Raw genomic sequence first — 9818 nt, forward strand, 5'->3', positions numbered from 1 at the left:
TGGACTCTTTTGGAAAAGTTATTCCCTCAGTTCTCAAGAGTGTACTGGTCACTTATCCTGTCCAAATGTCAACTTGGTACATGGATCGCGATCCATGTTTAGCAGCATCTGGTCATTTTGTCATGTTGGTTCCTTGCCTTTAGTTGAACCCAATTCTCACCCCTTTTTGAATTTGGACAACTAAAAGTTCATCTTCCCCAAATTTTTCTCAATTTTCAAGGTTTTGTACAGTTTAGCCCAATTTCTTGATTTGGATGTTCTTTTAGCAACCTATTTTTGGCCAAACTCAGGATTTTGGTGTCTGAGAGTTAGTTCTAGCAAGTAAAGATAGATTCTAGTCAATTGGCCGAAAAGGTTCATGGATCGCAGTCCATGTTGGGCAAGAAATCTAGGAAAAAACTACTCAATTTATCTCTTGCAAGCTTGTATATCCCTTTTTGCCAGGTTTTGTTGAGTTTAATTCAAGTTTGAAGGCTTGACCATCAATTTAGCAAATTTTTAGAGTTATGGTCTTTGGTACCAAAATAAGGTTTCAAACAATTTGTAATGTGATCCTTTTGGTCGTAATTGATGGTGAAAATTGTTACTTAATCTACTCTTATAAATTGAAATGTATCTACAAACATAAATAGGTTTAACAGTGAAAAAATGACAACCAAATGTATGGTGAAACAATCCTTTTCAAGCATAAGGAAAATCAAAGAATGAAATACTTTTTGTACTTCACTGACAGCTCTCTTTGCTTGTAAGAACTAGGGAAACTAGACATGAGATCCTCCTCCCAACCTCCCTTTATATAGGCGGGCTCCTAGCCCCTTGTCCTAGACGGATCCCCTGTCCACACTGCCTAGCCCGACCCTTGGCCGTAGTCCATGACTATCCTAGTCCTTAGGGTACAAGACCCTTGTCCTGACATTACTCCCCCCTTAAAGAAGAGTTTTTGTCCTCAAAAACAAAAGTGGGAAACTTCTTCTTAAGAACACTAATGTTTTCCCAAGTGGCGCCTTCTTCCAGTCGGTCTTTCCACTTGATTAAGGCTTGTTGTAGTACATTATATGGTGTAGGCAACCCATGATAGTCCATAACACGTTCAGGTTCATGCGGTAAGGTAGGAGGCTCAATGTAATCGACCAAAACCTGTTGATCAATGACATTGTCGTCCCCATGTAACCGCTTTCGTAGACGGCTTACACGAAACACCGGATGAATGCAAGAATGTGATGGTAGTAATAGTTTGTAGGCATGATCACCAATTCGCTTGAGTATTTTGAAAGGCCCACAATATCGGGGAGATAATTTAGGTGTCGGTCCAGTTTTTAGACTTTCTGAATGTTCTGAAGGTAACTTGCCGACGTTTCTCATCAACGTATTTCTTATACCGATCCTGTGCTTGCCAAAAATTCTGACGAGAAAGTTTCAGCATATCCATGTGGTCTTGGAGAAAATCCTTAACCTGTTGGAGTTTTTTGGTTACCAACCCCACCCTAACTGGTGACCTAGGTTGAAAATCATACATGAGCATGAAAAGACTAAAACCTATTGTGACATGCTTAGAACTGTTGTAGACAAACTCAAGAATAGGTAAGTATTCTTCCCAGTCTGTCTGTTTTTTGCTGATGTATGCTCTTAGAATATCCGCTAGCACCTGGTTAACCCGTTCCATTTGACCATCTGTTTCTAGATGATCAGTTGTATTGAGGTTGAGTTGTGTACCCAATCATTTAAAGACATCTCTCCAGAAGTGGCTATTAAACTTTAAGTCACGGTCGCTAACAATGTTACTTGACAACCCATACAATTCATATAGATTTTCCACGAATAACTTTGCTAGTTCCGGTGTCTTAACCATTGATTTGGTTGGAATAAACTTACATTGTTTAGTCAACCTGTCTATGACCACCCATACTGAGTCATGACCTCGTATAGTGGTTGGTAAACCTACAATGAAATCCATGGAGATACTTTCCCATTTTCCATTGGGAATTTCCAAAGGATGTAAGAGTCCTCCTGCTTTCAGGCGCTCTGCTTTGTTAACTTGACATTTTTGGCAATGCAATACATAAGCTTGAACAAAGCCATGTAGACCTGGCCAGTAACACTGTCCCGTACTGAAGAATAAGTTTTTTTAATCCTCGGGTGCCCTGCACTTGGACTATCATGACATTCATAAAGAATTTGGCGCCGAATGTCTGTGTCCGTCCGTACACAAACTCTCCCCTTGTGGAGTAGCTACCCATTGTCGATGGTAAAATGCTTCCATCGTTGTAGTTTATCACTTGATAAAGGAGAACTGGGTGTGGAGGTTAGCTGTACACTACGTGCATTGGAGTGAGAAGGATCCCTCTTTTGAACATGGCTCCACACTTTGGAATATGTTTCATCTTGCTCGTATTTTACCTTGAGAGAATCCAAAAATTCACTACGAAGTTTCGTAAACAAGAGCGAATTGATCTCTGGCATTCGACTTAGAGCGTCTGCCACTACATTGTATCGGCCTTTGCGATACCTTAACTTGGCGTCATATTCCTGAAGAATCTCGGCCCACCTGGCTTTCAGACCCTTTAAACCCATTTGTTGTGTAAACCATTTGATGCTTTCATGGTCAAAGACAATCTCAAACTGAGCACCATATAGATAGTGCCGCCATGTCTTTAAGGCAGACACTATTGCATAGAGTTCGCATTCGTAAGCAGAATAATTCTGTTGAGCTGTGTCCAGTTTCTTACTTTCAAATGCAATCGGCCGTCCGTCTTGTAACATGACTACTCCAATAGCACGATCACTAGCATCCGTTTCCAAAACGAATGGTTTCAAAAGATCTACAATAGCCAGTATAGGAGCTGTAGCTAATGCGTCTTTGAGTGTTTCAAAACTGTGCTGTTGAGTGGAACCCCACTGAAAAGCTTTACCTTTGCCTTTTAGTTGGTCCGTCGTAGGTACAGCAATGTCATCATAGTTTTTAACGAACCTTCGGTAAAAACCTGCAAAGCCTAAAAAGATCTGTAATTCTTCCAGATTTTTAGGAGGTGGCCATTTTCGTATGGTATCCACTTTGGATTGATCCATGTATAGGCCATTGGCTAAAATAACATGCCCTAAATAATGAATTTCCTCCTTGAGAAAATCACATTTAGATTCCCTGGCATATAACTTGTGTGTGCGTAACAACTTGTGTGTGCGTAACAACTCAAACACCTGTCTGAGATGTTGTAAGTGTTCTTCCTCAGAAGCATTATAAACTAGAATTTCATCGAGGAACACAATGAAAATTTTTCCCAAAAACGGCTTCAAGACACTATCCATAAGTGTCATGAATGCCACGGGCGCATTTGTTAACCCAAAGGGCATCACCAAAAACTCATAATGTCCAAAACGTGTTCGGAATGCAGTCTTAGGTATATCAGCATGCTGAATACGGACTTGGTGATATACTGACCACAAGTCAATTTTCGTAAAAATTCAAGTATGTGTTAGCTTATCAAATAACTCATCTACCCTTGTCAATGGGTATTTAGTCTTAACAGTAACCGCATTTAAACCCCCGTAGTCTACACACATACGCATACTCTCGTCTTTTTTCTTCACCAAAAGGATAGGCGAAGCCCATGGCGAAGAACTGGGTTGTATAAACCCTTTGCTAAGGTAGTCAGCAAGCTGACATTCCACCTCAGTAGCCTCTGAGTAACTCATACGGTAAGGTGGTTTACTAGGTTTACAGCCTGCAGTCACGTCAATACCATGTTGTACTGAGCGTGTCGGCAGTATACCTGATGGTAAATCATTAGGAAAGACATCTTGAAATTCCTTTAATAATTTTTGTAATTGATTAGCAACGTTTTCTTGTGTGGAATTAGCCATTGGTGGAGTAGAGGAGAGAGAAGCATGCGGTGTTGAGGAATGTTCAACAGACTCAATGTTAGAAAGAAAATGAGACAGTGAGTAGCACAAGAAAACGTGTTCTATTTCATTATCAAAAACAAGCTGCATAAGCTCGGCAGTACAAATCAGTGGTGATGAAGGTATGTCCTTTTCTCCTAACAACAACACATGTGTGCCATGGGAATCAAACATCAAACTTTTGTGCTCATAGCTACGCTTCAGTGGTGGTCCTAGGCTATTCAACCACTCCCTACCAAGAACCACATCATCCCTTTCCATGTGCATAACTTGAAAATCCGAACAAGTAGAGTATCCTTGTACTTCTAATGGAACAGCTCGGCATTGAGTATCCCATATTTCACTATCATGTCCATTCGTCATTGCTACCTTGTAGCGGTGGGTACTCGGAGTTTGAGGCAGTATGAGCTTTTTCACCAATCCATAATTGATGAAATTGTGCGTAGCACCGTCATCTACCAAGACGCACACCTTGTGCCCTTGCAGATATATGTGCATACGTACTAATTCATGTGGTCCAAAGGTTTGTTGCCACATGGAAGCTGTGAGACAGCATTCATGCGCCACCTCAATGTGTGTTACTTCCACTGTAAGGAATTTTGAGGAGGACTGGAGAGGCAGTAGTTGCACTGTGTTCACTGCTTTCTCCTTCCTTTAAACAGCAGATTTCCCCTTGGGACAATCCTTTTTGCCATGGCCTCTTCCTAAGCATTGAAAACATAGCTTCTCTTTTTTGGCCTTATCAAATTCCTCAGAAGAGAGAGGACCCCTAGACCCCTTGGGTTTTTTAGATACATCTAAATTAGCAAACTATAAATTTTTGTTTATTGTGCCCGTCCTGAGTGCGTGTATTACCATGTATACTAGCAAGCACATTACTATTATGTGTTTTCTTATCATCAGGGTCATCATGAATATGTGCTTTCACTATGGCTTCCTCAAGTGTTTTAGGGTCCTAGGACTCGACATACTTCTTAAGTTCTGGAGTCAGACCTCGTATGAACCCTCGTACTTGTTGAAAGGTATCCAAGCCTTCCAAGTTGAGGATGACGTCCCTATAGTGAGAGATATATTCAAGGAGTGATGGATATTGGCACATGGAACACGTTTCCCAAGCGGTTCAATTCCGATCGGCCTCATTTGTAGGCAAAAATTCCTTGCTAATAAACATTGATTCAAAGGCTGCCCAACTCTGTGGTATGATGTTCTTCTCCTTGAGAGACATCCACCATTTGTAGGCCTTGCCTTCCAGAGTTAAGCTCGTTTGCAGAGCTCTTACTGCATCCGGAGTACACCGTAAGGCGTGAATTCCATCCCATTTACTGAGAAAGATATTCGCTGCATCCTTGTTGCAGTCCCGATCTTCACCCTTGAAAACTAGTGGTTTAAAATTCTTCAACAAGTCATCTACCTCTTTGGCAGTGACAGTATGCAGTGTTTCATCAATTGGGCCTTACCCTTGTGTTCGAACGTGCTCATGCATGTGGGTGTCAGCAGTACTCTTAGGCTGCTGTTGCAGTAATTGAATGACTAATGTGGAAAGTTTAGTAACATTTGCATTTAAAGCCTTAAAATTTTCATCCATGACTGTCTTGCATGTCTGAAGTACACGAAATTCTTGAATATGGAGCAATTCATAAGTATCTTCTCCTGCCGTAGCATCACGGGTGCTCTCCTTGAGAGGACCCGGCTGCGAGCCGTCATTGGCAGGATCGGGAGTACTTTGCTCAAAAGCGAATGTCATGTTGATATCCGAATCCATGGCTACACAGTGCAGTGAAATAAGTACTCACAAAAAAATACCTGATTTTGGTAGCACTTGCCAAGTATAGGTAACTCCCCTTTGTGCGTCGTAGCACTTGACCGTCGAAAAAAGAAGAATTTGCACTTACGGCGTAAAAGACGAACTTCGCACAATTGCCCTTGGTTCAAAAGATGATTGAACGCGTACAGTGTAGATGGTTGAAGCGTCACCGTTGAAAAGAAGCTTAATTATTGAAAGCTTTGGCTAATATGTTGCTTTGGCTAATATGTTGCTTGAACGCCACTTGAAGTCGTCGCAATCGTAAAAATATGCAGGTTCTAAAATTTCCTGCAGTAACTGAGTTGAACCTTAAGCCGTGAAGCTCGAGGGAAAAGCCAAGACGGCTTCTATCTTGCTCTGCCTTGCTTGGCCGCCTTGATTTGCCAACTTGCTTGTGGGAAGGGCCACTAACAGTGGCCAAGGCTCAAAAACAATGGCCAAAAGGCCTTGCAATGTGAAAATAAGGGGTTTTTGTGATGCCAAATAACGCAGGTAGTGTGCTGCAGCAGCGCGAGCTCACAAGAGATGAGGGTATGGCTTGCTCAGGCCAGCTACGGCTGCGAGATCTTGGCAAAGCCCCTACCTCCCCAGGGCGCTTCCTTCAAGCCCAAGCGCTCTCAATTCCGTGCACCACACTTCCAAAACATGAAAGGAAGTCAAAATTCGAAAGAAAAAATTTCTATTTTTGGAAAAGCCTCACAAAGGCCACGGTTCTCACCTAAAGACCCTACTTTTAGGAACCTAAAGTGACCACGCCTAGAGAGAGAGTGGAAGAGAGACTCCTAAGCTCTGATACTAGTGTAAGAACTATGGAAACTAGACCTAAGATCCTCCTCCCAACCTCCCTTTATATAGGCGGGCTCCTAGCCCCTTGCCCTAGACGGATCCCCTGTCCACACTGTCTAGCCCGCCGACACTTAGCCGTAGTCCATGACCATCCTAGTTCTTAGGGTACATGACCCTTGTTCTGACATTACTCCCCTCTTAAAGATGAGTTTTCATCCTCACAAACAAAAGTGGTGATATCTACGTAAGAAGACTGATGTTTTTAGTGTTGGCATCCTATACGTGAGCCCACTGATACGTGATGCAATGGGGAGGTTCAATGAAACCAAGAGCAACATCTTGATTTTCAACATTGTTGTCCATTTGCAAGCACATGGGTCTAAATGGTAACTCCATTTGTAACTCACTTGAGTACTGTAGAGAAGGAACCATAAGTAAGAGTTGTCCAAAGGCATAACCAGTGTTCAGATCTTCTGAAGGTACTGGAATAATGCAAGGAAACCATGGTGCAACTGTCCATGAAGTTGAGATTCAGATTTCCAACTCGTGTGAGTATCTTAAAAAGCTTCATACCTACTAGAAGTATAGTAGGGTGTGTCCTTATGTCAGACTTTTGAACATATTGGAACACATAGAACTACAGGTTCATCCCTAATGAAGGTTACTTGCCAACATACTTTGTCAACACACCTGGTAACTCCTTGAGTTCCTAGACCATGTTGTATCCCATGTGGCAACATGTGCCAAACAGATCCATACCTTGTAGGTCTGTAACTGTTTCAACAAGAATCAAACCCATCGCGGTATCTTGAGGAACAGGGAAGAAAACTCGGTAGTCGATACAGATTTGGTCATGACCAACGTGGTCAGGAAACGACTCTCACAATCAGACTTCCAACGGGCAAAGCGTTGGTGCAGCTAAAGTTGGTCGAAGCTAGCAAGTGGTCTATGCCAGGCCAAGACAGCAATCGAGTGTAGTGCAAAAGGCTAGGACACGTGCCAAGGCCCTTAGCAGCCAAAGGCTAGCGGGAATGTATGGTTAAAGCGGCTTTTTAGGCCAAAAGTTCTATGCAATGGTTCAGATGATATGGTGAGTCAAGATGTCCGAAATGCCAAGTCAAGGCTCTAGAATGTAGAGTTCAACGTGCTCTAGAAACCAGTCCAGACGGCTCGTCAAACGGAGCCCCGGTGCTCAAGATATTGCAGTTTAAAGAAAGAGTGTGTAGCAGATCCCCGACGAACAGGGCAACTGGGGACGGGTAGCCCGGGCTGATGTCAGTGTATATGTGTGTAGTGCTCGAGTTGTGGAGCATGCCTGTCTTCTCGCAATGCGAATCGGAGCTCTGGATAGCAAGATATGGTCAGTTGAAGATTTTCCGGGGGCCGGGTCTGAACCCACTTGACCGCATTGGAAGATGTGCCATCTGGCGTCGTTTGAGCGTCGCCAAAGTTCTCGATGATAGTGTGTGTCACGAGGAGCCAACGTAAATCAACGGTGTGTCAATCGGATGCTTGGTCGACCAGATACAGAAAGAGGAAGTTGGGACCCGGTGGCAGTAGAAGGTGTGAAGATGATTTTTCAAGTTTTTGGCGGCCTCGGACTGTGAACTCAGAGAAGTCAAAGGGCGAGCACGTTTATGTGGTACGGACCCGATACAGTGAAGCTTTGGCCGGGCTTTGCGGCTCGGCAGTACGACTTGGGAGCAGTGAATGGGAGCATGGGGGAAGTGGGCCAAAAAAAGCATTGTGAGGGAGTTCTTTGAGTACTCAAAAAGAGTCATCGAGGGCAGTTAGAGGCGGTGCTACCACGTGGCACCGGGGAAGCACCCACATGCGTAGTGTGCGGCTCGGAAAACATCCCTCATAGGCTGGAACGTGGGCATCAATTGGCATACAAGGGAGAGAGAGGAGCTCCTCGAGCTCGTGAGCTATGGCGTGAGCGCCACCGGCGCTGCGCAGGTGGAACTTCGGCAGGTTTTGGCGAGTGTGGCGGCGACACGGTGGCGTGCGCCCAGAGCAGCGGCGGAGTCCGGCGATTGGCGGTGATGACATGGCGGTCCCAGTGGGGGATGGTCCCGCGAGCCCATGGGGTGCCAAAATTTTGAGGAGGAGGAGGGGGGCAATAGCGACATCGCTAATGCCTCCCCCCCTCAAGTAGGGGGAAGGTCCCACAGCAGGGTAGGCGAGCCAGAGGGAGAGAGACAAAGCCCGAGGGCAGCTAGATGGACAAGGCAAGGCAAGACAAGGGGCAGTGTAGGCCGGACAAGCCAAGTTGGGTATAAATCAAAGCCGGGCAAAGGCATGGACCAAAGAGTAAAAGGAGCTAGAGAAGAGTCAGATAGAGAAAAAATGAGAGTCAAAGTCAAACATGTGGAGCAGGGCAAAGTTGAGGCCACAAAGGGTAAAAATAAAAGGTAAAGAAATAAAAAATAAAAATCTAGGGGGCAATAGCGACATCGCTAATGCCCCCCCCCCCCCCCCCCCCCCCAAGTGCAAAGAGTGAAGAAGAGAGAAATAGAGCAAAGCGGTGCCCTCTTTCCCAAGAGATACCAATTCAAGGTGCCAAGTGGACCTATTAAATTGTAAATTCCCAAATTAAATCCACCCCCTATAAAAGTCAAAAATTAATCAAATTGGGGGCTTTTTTCTTGGCCTTTTGAGGTGCCGTTTGAAGCCTGCAAAGTGGAGTTCTCTAGCAAGCTAGCCCCTTTGTAACTTTTGCTTGGAAATGGCCATGGTGATGGCATTGCAAGCCGATGTATGTGTTTTCTGAAGTGCAATCAAGCCACAGTTGCCTCCCGTGCTGTTGTTTCCCCTTCCCCCCTTCCCTTTCTCCTGCTTTCATGTCCCTCTTTGGTGCCGGCTGTGTGGAAGTGTGTGCCCCCCCGGACCGATGGTGTTTTGAGTGAGAGAGTGAGATTGAGTGGTTGTGTGCGTGCGTAAGGGTGGAGACAGGCAGTGGTAGAAGGTGTACCTTGTGTGGTGGGTTTGTAGAGTGTGTGAGCAGTGGCAATGGAGCAGGCGGTGGTCTGCTAACATTGAGCAGGCGGTGGTCTGCTAGTGTTAAATGTTTCTTTGAAGGTGTTTTTTGAGAGGATAGGGGTGTTGTGAATACCCTGAGCTATAGAGAGGCCCTTTTGTTTGTGATGGGCGTGTTCCCCCATTCCCCCTCTCCATCTTCTGGTGCCCCCACGGAGGAGCACACTGATTGCTCCTAGTTGATCAAAAAGAAGCGGTTTTTCGCGTTGGAAGTCATGGCAGCGAGAAGCTATGGACCGATTTTCACAGGAGAAGAGAGCCCTGACGAGTGGATGTCAGATTTCGAGCTATA

The sequence above is a fragment of the Adiantum capillus-veneris genome, chromosome 26, assembly GCF_014529385.1.
Source record: "Adiantum capillus-veneris isolate H3 chromosome 26, ASM1452938v2, whole genome shotgun sequence".
Taxonomy (NCBI): Eukaryota; Viridiplantae; Streptophyta; class Polypodiopsida; order Polypodiales; family Pteridaceae; genus Adiantum; species Adiantum capillus-veneris.